The sequence below is a fragment of the Lepidothrix coronata genome, unplaced genomic scaffold (genome assembly GCF_001604755.1).
Source record: "Lepidothrix coronata isolate B3197 unplaced genomic scaffold, Lepidothrix_coronata-1.0 Scaffold151, whole genome shotgun sequence".
Taxonomy (NCBI): Eukaryota; Metazoa; Chordata; class Aves; order Passeriformes; family Pipridae; genus Lepidothrix; species Lepidothrix coronata.
In genome coordinates, this window is record NW_016690331.1 from 1,600,962 (window position 1) to 1,618,055 (window position 17,094).

At 50.2% G+C, this 17,094-nt stretch overlaps 1 protein-coding gene across 2 annotated transcripts in view; it reads right to left on the reverse strand.

Moving 5' to 3' along the window:
- Nucleotides 1–15,332, reverse strand: part of LOC108504075 (mitogen-activated protein kinase kinase kinase 3-like) — a 77,085-nt gene extending 61,753 nt beyond the window's left edge. For both annotated transcript variants that reach the window (XM_017828688.1, XM_017828685.1), the window contains exon 1: nt 15,224–15,332. The gene's annotated coding sequence lies outside the window, so the exon portion shown is untranslated. The remainder of the gene's footprint in view (nt 1–15,223) is intronic.
- Between the last annotated feature and the right edge of the window lie 1,762 nt (nt 15,333–17,094).

Below are 17,094 nucleotides of genomic sequence, written 5' to 3' on the forward strand. Positions count from 1 at the left end.
CTCCTGTGGTATTTCATGGCCTTATTTTTGTCTTTCTCCTAAAATGACCAGGATTTTGTGGGAGGGAAATTGAAACAAAACAGTGTATTTGGAAAAGTGATGCTTCAGGCCATTTTCTTTTATGTTCCTGGGGGGAAAAGAAAAAAAAAAAAAAAAAAAAAACAGGAAGAAGAAGAAGCAGAAACCAAAAAGGAGGAATAGACAGTAAAACCTTCAGACTAAATAAGCCCTCGGAAAAGTATTTGTCTCAGAGTAAAATCTTCACTGGGAAAAGCAATTGGGAGAAAAGCATCTATGCAGCACAGATCTGGTATCAGAAATGAAGAGTCTCCATGAACGAAGCTTTACACCAAAGAGCTGCAAAGCACATGTTGTGCAACAGAGAACCTGGCCTGAGAGCCAGAATCTGCAGCAGGGACTGGGATGCCCAGTTCTCCATGAGGATAACGGCAGGGGAAAACCATCCCTGTCTCTGTAGTTTTAACCTCTAAGTATCAAATGCACTGCAAACTCTATGGCTGGTCTAACACACTCTAAACAGGAATTTTAACACAAAGTGACCAAGCTTTGGAGTGAGAAGGAGGGAGGTCCATCCCATGCCCTATGCGGGCAGCATGGCATCGGGGCAGAATCAGGGCTTCGAAGCCACCGTGCCATCTTCCACTCTCGCCCCACCTTCTCGCTGACCCACTTTTCTCTCGCTTGCAACATCCCGCTGGTAACACACAGGGTAACACTTGCTCCTCCTGTGAGTACCTACCAGCCCCTGTGCAGCAGCGCTCACTCTCAGCTGGCTGGGATCGATAGTCCCTCTCACAGCCCTCCCCCTGCACAGCTTCCTCTCTAACGAGCCGCAGCCTCACCCCCGCGGCCTGTCTGGATTTGATTGATCACAACGAGACTTTCCGATCGACTGTGAAGCCAAGGGCTGAGGGCTAATTGACCACTTTCTGCTCTCTCAGCAGCTACCTGCTTATTTTGCTCCTTCCTCGTGGGCGAGAAGCGCAACCTCCACAGCACACGGGGAGAGCAGGACAGGAGGACTGGCCCCCAAGAGCCACGGCAGAATTTGGCAGGTCCTCTCCTTGCTCGTGCCACTTCTGCCGTGCAATTCTGGACTGAGCTGAGACCAGAGGGAGAAGGCAGAGCTCAGCAAGTGCTTAGTGGCAAGAGGAGATTAGAAGACATGCTGTGATTTTGGGCAGAAGGACCACATTTCTGCACAGCTCCAGGACTCTGCTCTCAGTCTCCGTGCTGTCAGTGGGCTGGTGATGGGGTTACAAAACAAACATGTGGGGCAGCTTTCACAGAGGCTTTGTTCTCCCTGTCCTCTTGACTTGTAGTATCACATGAACCCAAGTACACTTGCCCTCATGATAAAAAATGAGCCATCAACAGTGCAGGAACCAGACTGGGCAGCACAGAGCCACACACTCACCCAGGTCTGCAGAGCCCACGTACTGCCCTGAGCTCAAAGTGCTCAGGGCCTGACAGGTCTGCCCTGCCCCCCCTGCCAGCCCTTCCCCATCCAATCCTCACACAGCTCACATGCAAGGCCTGCTGCTTGCTCCAGTGCACACAAGGCAGCTTCTTCTGGAGAAGAAATGTGGAGTTGCCCAAGCTGTGCCCCCCACAGCCATCACCTAAGAGTGACCTGCTCCCCTGGTGCAAGGCAGAAGGTCATGGCTGCTGTATGGACTCTACTTCATCCTCCAAGCCTGGTGGAGGGAAGAAAAGATGATGACACTGAGGAAAAGGCAGATCTTGCCCCTAAACCCAGCTGAGGGCCTCGCAGAACTCGAGACTGAGAGCATGACAGCTCACCAAGGCAAAGAGCAGTCTGCAAGGGAGGCAGTGTGGTGAGTAATTTCCTCTCCTATGGTGTCCAGCCTGGTGTGGTGCAACGGAAAGCCACAGGCAGCAGAAAGCTGTGGGCCTTTTGTCCATGTTGGAGAAAGTCTGACCTGAAGACTTTCAGAAGAGAGAAGCCCATCACCCTTGAGGCTGTGGACTGACCCTGCACCATCAAGGCAGCAGCACAACACCTCTGAACTGGCAGAGCAGCTGCTCAGCTGCTCCGAAATCAGGTCACTTATTAGGCACAGTGGGGAAACAGTCAACTAGGTTTAGAAGAAAGCTCTGGAGAAATACAGTTCAACTCAATATTGATTCCCACGGCTCCGTTACAGACAGACAGAATTAATTTCCAGGATGGAAAGAAACATATGCCTGCATATCAAAACAAAATACAGAAGCCTTTCCAGTTCCCCGGCTGCATTTCAATGGAAACCAGAAGGCTGTCACGATGGAAAGATTTCAGTTTTCTAATTAATCCTCCCTGTTGAGACTTTAATGCCGCTAATTGATGAGGAGAGGCGGTGTCCAGACAGCACTTGCAATTCCTTTTTACATCTTTAGACCAAATTTTCTCTAAATTAAATAATAATAAGGCAGATTTGCTCCCTGCATGCACTGTGCTCTGCTCCAGCTCCCTCCTCCCTAGAAGATGTCTGGTTGAGGGAAGGGAGGCGAAGCCCATGTCAGAGCTCTTTACAAGTGTTGGAAGTTTTCCTGGAAAACATCATCTCTGATACTGTCACTTCCACAGAAGATGCCAAGAGAAAGACCATTGGTGCCAGGGACACTGCCTGTACCGTGAAACACCCAGCCCCTACCCTCCTTGGATATGGGAAAGAGCTTCTCCCGGTTCAACAGAGCCATCACTCAGCCAAGAGATGCCCCATAACACCTCCAGAAAACCACACAAAATGTACTGCAGTGTCAGGAAATGGATCATCAGGCCCCACAGCAGAGCCCCAGGGGCCCAACAAGGTGCCAGCACCAGCAAGAAGATTTTGCTGGTGCAGAGCAGGCTTGGTTGCTCACCTGCACGACAGAATGGTTCTGATCTTTAATCCTAAATACTGATCTCACATGACCAGGAGACACCTTTGGAGACAGTGAAGTGATCCTAAGTGCAAAAGCCAACACAGTCTCAATATGAGAAGGCAGTTCAGTACATTCCTGGATAGGAAATGTGCTGTGTTGAGCACATACTCTAGTTCTTCCCTGAATTAGTTAAGGACAGAATTTGTCCCTTTATCCTCAACATTCAGTGATTTCAATCCAGGAGGTGATAAGTGCTCTGAGCTGCAAATCAAGTTGGGAAATGCGAAATAAAAAACAATCCATGTGCACGAGAGGCTGTGCTATGGTTACCAAGCAGCAATAAACGAAGCAATGTTGATGGTCCCCAAGCTCTGGCCTGAAACTCCAGCCCTGCTCTGTTTGTCATGGCAATAGCATTTCCACCTGCACCTTTCTGACACGTCCTCTGGGAGTCTTCACACACCACTGTCATAGATCATGGCCAAGGGAGCCCGGGCCAGCTGTGCAGATGTGCAGCTGGCTGACCTCTCCTTACCAAAAAGGCTTCTATTATTTTTTTCCCCCCCTATTATTAGTTTTTAAGCCACCTACTCCATCATAAATATAAAGTAAAATTAGCCTATTCCTAGAACGCTAAAAAAAGACGAGCTGATGCCTGCACAAACTGAATCCCAGCAAGTCAACGGGAAGGCTCCAAGCACGCCAGGAATGTCTAGTCCAGAGATTTTGGCCCCTTTCCTACAAAATCCCACTGCTGCAAGCAACCTGTGCACGTGCAGGTCGAGTCACGGGCGTGCAGAGTCCCTCACCTGCACAACCTGCCTGCTGCTCCTCCACAGAACCCTGAGCAAACCACTCCTGTCTGCCCAACAGCCTATTAATAAATATGCACCAGGGAGAAAAGCTGCACGCCAGCAGGGAGGTGGACCAGATGATCTAATAGGACCTTTTCCATCTCTTAACTTTTATGCTTAGTCACAGGACAAATATCTCCCACGTTGTGAAGGAACACGCTGGCTTTGCTTGCCCGTGCTTGTGATGGGAGAGTGTTGCCCTTTGAAGACATTTCGTTTCCCAGCTGTTCACAGAATGGTTGGCGTTGAAAGGGACCTCAGGAGATCTTCTAGTCCAATCCCCCTGCTAAAGGAGGTTCATCTAGAGCAGGTTGCACAGGATCATGTCCAGGCAAGTTTTCAATAACTCCAGAGAGAGCTAATAGGTCTTACCCAAGCAGAGTTAAACAAGAGGACTTGCATTTGCCTGGTTTTCAGCCTCAGTGAGCTCCAAGGCACCCAAGCAAGTCCCCAAATTCCTGTCCCAGCAGCCACAAGCAGTACAGGAACCCCATTTCTGTATTATGAGAGTATTTGTGCTTCTCTGAGAGCTCAAGCCTGACCCTGTCCAAGGTGGAAAGGCACTTCATTTACTTTTGCAGGAAGCAGGTTGGCAAGAGAACAGACAGCAAACACCTCTTCCATCAACCTTCTAAGTCAAGCCTCCTGTGACAGACTGTCAGAAAACAGCTCAAAAAAACCCAACCACCCCAGAAAGGGAAATACAAGGAACCAAAGGATCTGGGGAGAATAGACTCCCATGCAGCTTAGGTATTTATGTTTACATGGAAATCTGCATTGGCACTGATTCATACCATAGCAGCAGCAAGGCCCTCTCCTGGTTTTAAAAATGCCTGAGAACTGCAAGGCTTCCACAAGAGACCATCCCCACCTATAACCTAAAGAGAAACTGAAAGCCCCAAGATTACAGGTCTGCAAACTTCACCAAGTAAGGAAAAAATATTTCACCACACAAATCACAAAAAAAGACCCCACACTGTGAAAAAGAAAACCCAAAAACCAAACAAAAAGCCACACAATCTAAATATCTCTTGCATCAAAGGATGGGAAAAGCAATGCTGAAAAGGGAGTTGGGGGTAGAAGATTTTACTTCATTTTTTAGTTCGGCTGCTGGACGCAGGATGACAGCGCTGCCAAGTCTCACAAGTTTCAGTGTTTTTCATAAGAACCTGGTTCCTGGAGTCACATGATTACATCAGAATCCACACTTCCCTTTTTTTTTTTTTCTTAAAAAGAAGTACTTGTAGATGTCAAAAGTTGAAGAAACGTAAGTATGAAGTCTGAAATGCTCAAACCAGAAGAAATGGAAACATCTATTTTAAGAGAAATAAATCACTATTTTTGGAAGAAAGAATGTGATCTAGGATTCTTTTTCCCTGATACTATACACTGTAAACCTTAGACTTGACAGGGAATTACTTGATTTTGGGAGCTGGAGGGTTGTTTCAACACCTCCATCTGTAAGTTACCAATGAGAAAATACAGCTTTCATAGCAACACCTGCCTAAAAATTAGGCAGCCCCTTTGATGGCCTGATGCTGGCCTCCCTAGTCAAAGAGCATTATACACTGGGGGACAATATCAAGGCATAGCAGTTAAAAAAAAAATAATAATAGAGCAGAACAGCTTTTCAAATTTTGCCTGCACTTTTTTCAGGGTAAAGCTATGGAAGTCAGCTGTGCCAGCTCATCTGCTGGTACCCCCTGCTCACCAAAACTACCAGATCTGCAGTTGCTGGTGGATCTTGCCCAGCAGAAATAGCTTATGGTAAAAATTAGTCTATGAATAAGGACTTGAGCTTCTGAAGAGGCCTGTGTTGGCTCTCACACAGCTCATCCCGTGCTGTTGCTGAGCTCTGGGGCACCATGTAGTGACCTCACAACACTACAGGCACCTGAGCTGCAGCTACCTACCATTTAAAGGAATAATAAACTTTGGCCCCATGTTCAAACACTCACAAGCACCACAAAGAGGAGGAGACTTCAGGTCACATTTATTTCCCATGTTTACATGGAACAAAACTATTAAGATCTACAAGACTTGGATCTGGGGTGTGCTATGCTCTGCATTGAACACACTATATCCATGGAAAAAGAGGGTAAACACTACACTTGTGATTAAACCAGAGGTCTTAGCCCATTCTGCCCAAAGATAACTAACAAAGATGCAGAGGAATTCAGAGGAGGAGAAGAACATGAAGGGCCCAAGAAGCTGTGGCGCACACAGCAGCTTCTGGCTCAGGGTACTTGCACAGGCAGCAGCCCCAGAGCCAAGCCCAGAGGGTAGCATTCATCACCCTTGACTGGAGCTCAACTGAGCCATTCCTCGAGCTCCAAGGATTTGCCTTTCATCAGTTTTCCATCAGAGACAGCAGCAAGTCCCTGCTCCCTCTCGCAGGGCGCGCACGGGGGCAGAGAAAGGAAACCTCGCTGCTCCCGCTGGCAAATGTCTGTGGGTTTCTGCATTATCTCATCTCTGAGATTACAAGGAAGTGAGCACAAACCTGTTCAGTCACATTGTTCCCGCTCACTCCTGGCCAAGGGCCGGGCCATTACACTGCTGTGTTCCTGCTGTTCCCAGGACGGATCTGCTGCTCCTCTGCAGCCCTCAGGTAGTTCCAACCCCTTCCCGCAGCACACAGGACACGCTCCTGCCTGCCCTGGTTGCAGAAACCACAGCCGAGCACCAGCAGAGATCATGCACAGCATTAGAGGTCGGCCCACAGCTACCAAGTTGCTGACCTCAGCTACCACTGCTGCACACAGTGTGTAACACACCCACCCCTCGCTCCTCCCGCCACCTGCAAGGGATGGGCACATCAAACCCACCGCCCCACAAACCTCCCTACCCAAACAACTCCCTTCTGCCTACCCAGGATCTGCCCTCCCTCCTCTCTGTCTGCTCTCAGGTGCCTGCAAAGTGTGGCTGGACTTGGGGAAAATACCACGGGGGCTGCTGCAACCTGGCTGTAGAGGTGGCAAAACACCTGGGGACCTCCTGCTCTCTCGAGCTGTCACAGGTGCCCTGATTCTCCTCTGGTTAACGCTAATCTTGCTGCATTTGGTTCTCAGGGATGTGAATGCTGCTGCCTTTGGACTGCACAGGAAAAAAAAAAACCCAGAAAGTGAATCAAGGGCCTACAAATAAATAAACATTTTAAAAAAAATAAATAAATCAGATTAACCAAACGCTAAAACACCCCTTGCTAAGACTCTGCCTTGATGCATCACTGTAGAATCACAGTCCCCTTTTTGAGCAAATGTGATCAACAACAACAAAAAAAAATGCAATAATGGGTTTGTTTGCACAATTTTATCTGCACCTTTATTCCCCCAAAAGGATTTGCTTTAAAAGAAAAATACCACCCATAATGTTTCTATCCTTGTTTATTTCAGAGGAGAAACACAGCTCTGTAATGCTATTGGTACCTTTCCCCTTCTTGCAGCAAACCACAACTAAATGAGACATGCTAAGAAAACTAAACAGACATGGAAGTTACAGGTCCTTTTTTTTCACCCCCTTCTTTAAATGAAGTAAATATATTCTTAGCCGAGTTCTAAAAACCAGATCACACATACAAAGAAACGAGTTTGGAAATCCCCCTCCCTCCACCCCCACTGCTATTTGCTAAGGAAACCAGATGCCCAAACCCAGCCAAAAAATGATCTCAGCCATTCTTAAGAGAGCCTACAGTGCATTTTCATGAGTCATGGAAAGCAACAACTCGTTGCTTTGGTAATGCAAGGTAAGCAACTGGTCGCCCATCCCCAACCAGACTTGCAGCAGTAAGTCAAAGAGCAGGCTGTGTCTTGACAGATTACGTCAGACACAGCCCCAAAATAGAGCCCCACGGCAGGAGGTTTTGTAGGAAATGCCACAAAGCATGTCCTATGAAAGCATTCAGCGACCAGGATCCCCCATGGTCTTGATCCACGGGTGTTTATCTGTGCTCCACTTCCCAGCCCATGCTCTCGGAGCAGGCAGAGATGCTACAGGCAGCAAATGGAGAGGGGACTGACAGAAAGGGGCAGGGACTAGCAAGAAAGCAAGTGCCTTATCCATGCTTTTCCCACAGACCAGGGCAGATAGGAAACCTTCTGCCCACCAGCCCCAAAAACAACACTGGGGCAAGAATTGCAGGATGCTTCACCTACCAGGCCCTTTCCAACCATTCCAGCAAACACATGGGACTTGATGCTTACATGGACACAGGTGAATGACAGATGTACCTAAGCTTTCAAAAGGCCCTGACCAAACTGCTTGCTTTGTAAAAATATGTATTATATAGATCATTTCCCCATCATCTTCTTTGGGTGAAGGAGACTCCTGCAATGGCACCACTCAAAGCCCTTGGTGATGCTCCTCAACATGGCCATGAAGATGGTCGTGTTCCGTGATGCTGCCTAGAGCCCTTCAATCACAGCTGTCCAAGGGTTTGGAAATCCAGCCCAAGACAGGTCAGAGAGGTGAGAGATCCTTTCTGACACATCCCATGTTCTTCCACAAATACCTCCCACCATCATCACCTCTGGTGACTCCCACAGCAAGACACACAGTTGTTGCTGCATGAGAAGCTCCCACGAGGTGAGGCACCAAAACTGCACCTCTCTGGCAATGCAGAGAGGTACAAAAGACAAATCAGTTTCCCAAGTAATTATGAACCAGGTAATGGAAGTCTTGTTCCATCTCAACCAAGTCCCCAACAGCTCTGGGTCTCCGTGACAGTCCAGGATGAAAGTGCAGTGTGCCAGACCACCTCCCTGGGACACCCCAGGTGTCCTCCTGAAAGGGAAGTTCTCCAGCACAGGATTTCCCAGACAAAGACCAAGACTGGAACCAGCTCATCCCCAGCTTCATCTGTCTTCAACCAGAGATGAAAGCAGTTACAATCTTTAGCACAGTTACAATCTTCTTTTTGTGCTGGGTCCAAAAGCCAGTTGTGAAAATACACATCCTCACCCCTTAGAGCCCCATCCCAACACTGACCAGGCACACACCAGATGTTAGTCACTCCTGTAATGCTGTAGGTGAATTTGAGAAGTATTGCAATGATTAAACAAACATTTTCTCTCTTTTTCTTGAGTCATCAGCCAGGTAACACAGTGACACACATCGTGCACATCTTTAACATCACAGCACCTTGGGAAGAGCACCATGGAGAGCCTCAGAAAGCACTCCCAACCCAAACAAAAATAGGTAAGACCGGTCATGGTTCCCCAAATCCTCCATTTGAGCCAAGCAAGATGATGCCAAGCCAGTCTTCAGACACAGACAGGCAGCAAGAGCAGCAAAACTACACCTTTCCCTAACCTTTTCTCTCTGGCACAGCACAGCTCAGGAATAGCTCAACAACATTCAGAGCTGGACCTTGACCCTTTCAATAAAACCAGTAATGCAATAAGCTCAGCACAGCTCAGTAGTTTCTGTTTATCTCTTTTACTTTCTACCAGCACCATCCAAAGAGAAATAACCGAAATATCTTGCATATTTCTCTAATGACTCTTGCTACTCAGCACCAGCACTGGGGGGACTAAGACCAAGGACCAGCAAATGCATTCCACTGGTTTATTAACCCTGGTTTCCCAAAAACTACTGTCCAAGAAGGAAGCCAGCAGAAGGATTGCAGCACAGGGATCAGTGCCTGTAGTTCTGTGCTGAAAGGCAAACAGAAGGCATCAAGGCTGCAGTGTGAGCATCTTACATAAGCAAGGAAAGTTTTCCAGAAGCTTGGCCCAGCCTGAGATCTTTACTGAAGGATGCTTCATCCAGCAAAACAAGCCCTGCTCCACAGCTCCACACTACATCAATGCACTGGTCAATCTCAACAGAAGGAAGCCCAAATCTCTGATATCTGATTTTCGGGTACAGGATATTCATCATTTACACACCCAAACCACTCTGCCCCACAGTCCAGTCCACAGACCTCCCTCCAGCCACTCACTCCCACAGAGTTATCACCCTGCTAGAGATAAGACTATTATCAGCCTCTATCAGCATCACCCAGCTACAGATAACACTGTTATCAGATGCCCTTTGCAATGACCCAGCATACAAAAAAGGGACAGTTCCCTCCAGGTAGTGACTGATCAACAAAAAGGTGAGAGGCTGAAAGGAAGAGGGTATTTAAAAGAGGGTTTCTTTCCATGCACACTCACCTCTCCTTCAGTTCACTTTCACCACCAGTGATAACAGGCCTCACCTTATTACACTTTTCCCCCAAGCCATTTCACCTGAACAAACCCTCTTTATCAAAGCACTGCCTCATGTAGGGGATGTCTCAACCCTTAAATCTGTATCAGAGGCAAGATATCCCTGTTATCAAGAGCTGGTGAGAGCCAGACGTGCCCATTAATTACCCTGTATCCACCATCCTTCTGCAGGGTCCTCATGCCTCGAGATAGAGCATCCCTGTTGCACCTTGCAGAGCAAAAGGTGCAGACAGTCCACTGGGAACAGAATAAGCATCTGCTTAACTCTTTGAGGTTCTTATTTATGGAGAGCACTGCACTATTTCCAGTTCACAACTGGACTATGACAATCTGACTTCTGCTCAAGGACAATAAACTCAAAGAGGTTGCAGCTCATAAGCACTGAGCAAATCCAAGTAACCCACCATCCTCATCATGATGGGCTTCCACGTACATTCATAGAGTAGTTCAATTGAAAGGGATCTACAACAATCATCTAGTCCAGCTGCCTGACCAGACCACGGGACTGAAGGGCAAGGACAACCTCAAAAAAGACAGACTTCAACAGATACACCAAAGCAGCAGCATCTTCCTCAGAACCTCTGCACCGAGAGCAACAGCAGCAGAACTTGCAGCACAAGACAGGGTTCACTTTTACACACAGTGTTTGGCCTAACCACTGTCACGTGCAACGTTTTCAATATTCCCTTGGGGATTTAGGGGCACTTGGAAGCCGCTGTGCAAGAAACACTCGCACATGGACAAGACAAACACAATCACTCCAGGACAGTCCTGGTAGTCCAGGAGCACTCAAAAGCACACGCACCTTTCAGTACCAATGGATTTAAGACATTCCTACATCTCTTGCAAAGGCTTTTTATCTCAATAATTATTCTTCCCAAAGCAATTGTACAAAGTCTTTTCTCCCTCTGAATCACCCAGCTATCAAATCAGATGAGTTTTTGTTACTTCAGCACACAAGCTGCTGCTCACAGTAGGTTTGCAGAGCGCCTATGATCCACCCACCGAGGGCTATTTTTTCAAGCAATTTGGTGTTTAATCACTACCTGAGCACTTGAGCCATCCTCCCACCCCCACCAAGGACCTGCCCCTCACACATGTTGTTTACACAGTGGCCCACGCAGTAATTGGCCAGCTCCTTCCAGGATCTGTCCCAGGCTGCTGGGCACGGCACACACTGCCAACAGGACTTTGTCCCATGGAGCTTCCACAGTGAGCCAGGGTTTGGCTCAGCTCCACCCTGGTTCATTGCTGTTACAGCTTGTTCTCCCTGGGCTGCCCCAAATCATCTTGGGAGAGTGGGGAGTATAAAATCAGGGAAGATTTCACAGAAATGACAATTAGTTCTGCATAACATGGTGGCCAGCCTGGGTTTTAACTCAGGAGAGCAGGACAGGCTCCAGCCTACCACAGATTCTCATTAAATTCTGAGCCCCTTGGTCTCCACTAACATTTGTATTAGGATCCTCCAAGACACAAAAAAAGTGTTTGGGGAACGCACTTGGGAGCAGAATCCTCTTTTTCACTGGGTACAGATATATCTTCCACCTTTGACTTCTAAAAGCCTCAGAAAGTCCAGGTCAAACCCTCTGGGTTCCCTTCACAGACGTCCCAAGTGCCCTGCGAACAGAAGCTGGCCCTGAGAGCAGACACAGCGATGACATTCAACAGTGCCCCCACCCCAGTCACTGAGATGGGGATGTAGGGCAAAGAGCTGCAAGGGTCCCCACCAAGGACCATGCTAATGCTGCATCTTCCACCATCGAGGCCTTCCTGGCCCAAACCCTGTGGCTCCAGGGAAAGCTCCTGGAGCAACAGCCCAAGAAACAAAGCAGGGAGCCCCATACTCCCAGTGTGCAGCCCCAAAACTCTTCTCTAGCCCCACTACAGCATTCTTCTCTTGCTCTTAGAGCCCATGCAACAGGTCTTCTGCCAGGAGTAGCTCCCAAGGGGCTTTGAAGAGGAAGACATCAATTTTTAAGGGAGATCTTTGCTTTTAATTTCTTGTGTCCATTAACTGGGACAGACTAATTGAATCTTAGAATCATTAAGGTTGGAAAAGATCATCATGTCCAACCATTAACTCAGCACTGCCAAGTCCACCACTAAACCATGTCCCCCATCTGCATGCTTTCTGAATACCTCCAGGGATGGTGATTCCACCACTTCCCTGGGCAGCCTGTTCCAATGCAGGACCACCCTTTGAGTTGGATACCAGCGGCATTTCAGTGACTAACGGGAAGATTACTCGTCCAGACCAGATCAGGACTGCAGGGATAGACAGAAAACAAACAAAAATGCCCACATATCCACGCTCATGCATGCTCACATACACCTTCACAGACAGAAAACCACTTGTCTTGTCCATTTGATGCTCACCACAGCACTGACCACATCAGATGAAGGCTCATGCCATGCGGGATATGGGGCTAAGCCCACGGAGACAGCGTGTTTCAGGCACAACTGAGATGACATTCACCACCTCTGCACCTCACACTTCACTCAGCAAAGGCAGAAAAGGTGCCAGAAAGAAATGCTGAACTGACCTGTCCTGCAGGGCTGCATACAGGGATGGGGAACTGCTCCTCGAAGGGACTCACCAAAACCACTTGGTCACCCATTTCCCCTTGTGGAGCTTAAACAGGAAAATAAATAAAGTCTGGGGACTGGGGGTGAACCTGCCCAGCTCAGGATCAGTGGGCCATTTATAGCCCCCTTTTTCTAAAAAGTGTCTGATGACAAAAAAAGAAAAAAGTTGAATTCCATATTCCACCACTTATGGCTCCGCACTGCATTTTCCATCTCCCTGGTGCACAGCTGACATTCTGCACATTTCTGTGCACACTGTGCTTGGCCTGTGCCCTGAGCAGAGAAGGGAGTGGAAGTGACTGAGCCCAGCAGCCTCCTGCTACCATCAGGCATCAGGGAGCACCAGTCCCATCACCTGCGGCTCCTCGCTGGGGGAGCTGGGCTGCAAAGGGCTTGGCCACCTCCCATGAAAGGCTGGCACATGGGATATGTGTCCCTTTCCTGTGCTGAGTCTCAGGATCTAAAGAGTCCAGAGATTTGTAGAGAGAGAAATTGCCTTTCCTTAAGCCAGATGAACTGCAAAGGCTGAACTGTAGTTGAATATCTCTTTTTTTCCCCTTTTCTTTCAGATGATGCCCTCCATCAGGAGAGCCAAGGTGCACTCAGGGCAATCACTCCCTGTTTTCTTCTACGTGTAGACAGGTTTGTACACTCCAAAGACAGCCTGTGCTACCTGAGCAGTCTAATAAAAGATATCCCTTCTAACAGCAAACCCTGACTCACTTCCCTCCAGCCTCGACCAGCAGGTCTACAACAGCAGGGCCAGATCCACCAGAACAGAAGATCCTGCCAGCTCTCACACTCGTTCCCACGTCCATCTGGGGAGAACAGGGCTGGAAGCACATCCCTTTCCATGCTGCAGCAACACACTCCATCCCACGGCTCTGCCAGGGAGCCAGACACACCGTGTGATCCTCGCCGGCATCTTCCCAGTGGGAACATTCAGAAAGCATCAAGTCCAAGCTGCAGGCTGAAATCCCGAAGCATCATAAAGCAACAGGAACGTTTCAGGAGGGATGGAGCCGCTCCTCTGGCTGCTGCAGTCGCTGGCTCTTCACGCCGGAGTCGCTTCGTCTGGATGAAAATCCAGACTACATCTCTCTGCATGAGCACACTTCCCTCATAGGCTCTAACAGCCTCCAAAAAAAGAAATGCATCACCCATCAGCACACATTGACAGGGCAGAGCTGTGGGTTCCTGATGGAGATTAAGAACCCATGGAAAAAACTGCAGCACCAAAACCCGTTCACAGAAGGGAGGTATAAAAGATCCTTTAAATCCACATCCCACCAGGCTGGCAGCCCATCCAGCCTCACGTCCTGCCTCCAACAGAGGAACTTTTACAAGCTGCAAAACCTTCCCAGGGCAAAGGCTGTGCCCAGGCATGGAGGTCTGCTCTGATCTGCAAGAGCCCTGAGAAACCTTGAACCTCCATTCATAACTGATGTCAAATTAGGGGTTCTGCAAACTGGACCATCTGACACAGGTATCACAAGACATAGGTAGCCACAGGCAAGCCCCCAAATGCAACTGATCTCATGCACACCTGAGGAACTGCTTCCAAGAGCTGCACTCTGTGCACAAATCCTGCACAGAGCTACATCAAACTGCACATACCAGACTGGAAATAAATTCATAAGGGGGTATAGAAAGAAATTCCCTCCAGCCACTCACTCTCACCAAAGAAGTGAAAGAGTGAAAGAGCTTGACCCTGGAAATCCCTGGGATCACTTAAATCCTGCACAAATCCCAAGTCTCCAAATCCCAAGTGAGCCCTGTGTTTTTGGTCCACACACCAGCAACACATGCAGACTCTGCATCGAACCGGGATCAGGTCTGCTTCCAAAAACCACTGGATTACAAGAAAGGAATTAAAGAGGAGGATAAAAACAGCAGCCGAGGGGGAAGCCGATCTCCAAACTGAGCGAATCCTCCCAGAGCATCCTCCTGACTCGTGGTACCGCTCCCCACGACAGCCGCTGGCTGAGTCCAGGTGGAAATCCAGTTTTCCAGCTCCGCCGGCCACTCGCCCCAAGCGGGGTTTCCCTCGCCTACAGGGGTCCGTGCCCGCCGCAGAGCCTTCCTCCCCACGCTCATCCCATCCTCACCGCTCCGGGCAGACGGTGCGGGGAGAGCTTTGCTGGACAGTGAGGGCTCTCCGGGAACCCCCGCGCCTCCCTGGTGTGGTCGAGACGCTTCCCAAGGAAGCGAGACCCAAGTGATCGCCGCCAGAAACTGCTGGCTCCAGAGGTTAACGCATCCCGGGAACGGATATCGGGGTCTAATCCCGGCGCTCGCCGTCAGCAGCTGCAGCTGGGACAGGCTTCCAGGAAACAACCTGGGAAAACCAGTGACCCGAGCGCACCAGCACAAGGAGGGGGGTTGCGGGGAGCTCCGGGGAAGGTCAATCCCTTAATCCTTCCATCCGCACCCACGGACACGGCTCCCGGCGCCCTCCTCTTGGAGAGCCGCTCCATCCCCTGCGAGCCCCAAACCCAGCCGGAGGGACAACCCTCCACTTGCGAGACTAGAAAGGAAGGAAGAAAAAGCCACGGAAGCCAGTCCCGGCTGCAAAAACTCTCGGCCACCGCTGCAGACAGCGTAAAATAATTAAAAACCGAAACTCTCCGGGCAGGCGGGCGCAGGGACCCGGCGGGAAGGGGGGGCTGCGGGCGGACTCACCGGTGCGGCGGCGGGGTCACTGTGCCATGCCCGCACACCCGGGGCTTGTCACCGCCGTGGGTCCCGGCGCCTGGCTCGGCTGGGAACAGCTCAGCTGGGCTCGGCTCCGCTCGGCTGGAGCCGGGCTGGGGCGGCGCACAAAAGCGGGAGGAAGCGGTGACGCGCGGGGCGGCCGCGGCCAATGGGACGGGGATGGGCACGGGGGGCGGACCGAGCGGGGCCACCGGGGGGGACGGGCAGGGCCCCGGCGCTGGGGGGCGACACCGGGGCGGGGGGTGGAGCGGGGCGGCTCCGACCCCCGGGGCAGTTCCGAGCCCCCGGGGCAGCTGCAACCCCCGTGCGGGATGATGCCGTGCCCCGCAGGGCATCGCTTGGGCTTCCTTTGGCCCTGCAGGTCGCAATCGGCCGCGATGAGACTCGTGGGGCAGCTCCGACCCCCGGGGCAGTTCCGATCCCCCGGGGCAGCGCCAACCCCCGGGCGGACTCGCATCCCGGATGATGCTCTGTCCCGCAGCCCTGCTCGGTCCCGTGGGGCTTCCCTGGGCCCCCACAGGTCGTATCAGCCACGGTGAGACTCGTGGGGCAGTTTCGACCCCCGGGGCAGTTCCGACCCCCCGGGTGACACCCCCTCCTGCAGCCCTGATTGGTCCCGGTGGGGCTTCCCTTTTGGCCCTGCAGGTCGGATCAGCCCCCACTCCCACCCCGTGAGACACCGTGGGATCCCCCCCCAGGGTTTGCTTTCAAGAAGGATGGAATGTGGCCTCTGCACTCCAGCTGGGGGTCTCTGGGACCTCCTGAAAGCTCCTGAAAAGAGCGAGCTGTCCCATGTAGGGCTAACTTGAAAAAGCAGGAGATGATGAGAAACAGTGCTGAAAGCCCCAAATTCTGGAATGGGGCTTCATCAGCTGGAGTGTTGGTGAAGCTGGTGAAGCCACTTGCTGCAGCAGTGTGGCTTTCTGCAGGGCCCAGCTTTCTCCATGTGGCCAGGATGTGAAGGAATTGCTCTCTGAGAACTTGGTTTGGTTTTGTCTCTTTTGGGGGAATTGAAGCAAAATCGAGCCACAGTGAAGACCAAAGGGCAGAGGCTTTTGACTGTTCCCATGTCACAGCTTGCTCTTCAGAACAGCTCAGGGATCCTTGGGCAGCTCCCTGGGGAAGTAGAGAAGCCTCTGGGCTGCTCCAATTTACACCCACCTGTCCCAAGCCTCTGTTGTGTGTCCAAGTCCCTTTGGGCTCAACTTCCCATACGTGGAGAGCCAACAGTGGCATAAAAGCAAAATTCACCCCTAAATAAGAGCCAAAAAAGCCTGAAAAACAGATGGAAGTGGGAGCTGAGTTATGTACCAGATATCCCTCAGACTGGTGGGAAAGAGGGAAAATTCATACAGACAATGGAAAAAGTAAGTAAGAATATTTCTCTGATTATTTCCTTGTTTCCCCATTTAGTAAATGAGGAAGAGGAACAAAGTCAATTCAAGATTTTGGTGGGGGAGAGAAAAAAATGGGCTGGATCCTAAAACCAGCCCCATTCCACTCAAGTTTTTAAGGAGTTGCTGCTGCAAGAAAGTTTGAGCCATTGCCTATAAAGGCAATAGAAACCCCAACCAGGGACCCCTCCTGAGAGATTCCGATCTCACATCCTCGTATACAATCGCGTGACCTATTAATAAAATCCATAGAAACGGATTCTGTATATACCAAATAACTGCAGATGGCTCCAGCCCAAACCGCTCCGGGTTCCCTCACTCCATAAATGATTTTACTAGGGCCAGTCGTGATCTTGATGTAATTGAATAGGTTTCACTCTTTTCTCTCTCCCTCCCCCTCCCCAGAATATTTGTGCAGCTTACGGAGAGACATCCAGGGGGACT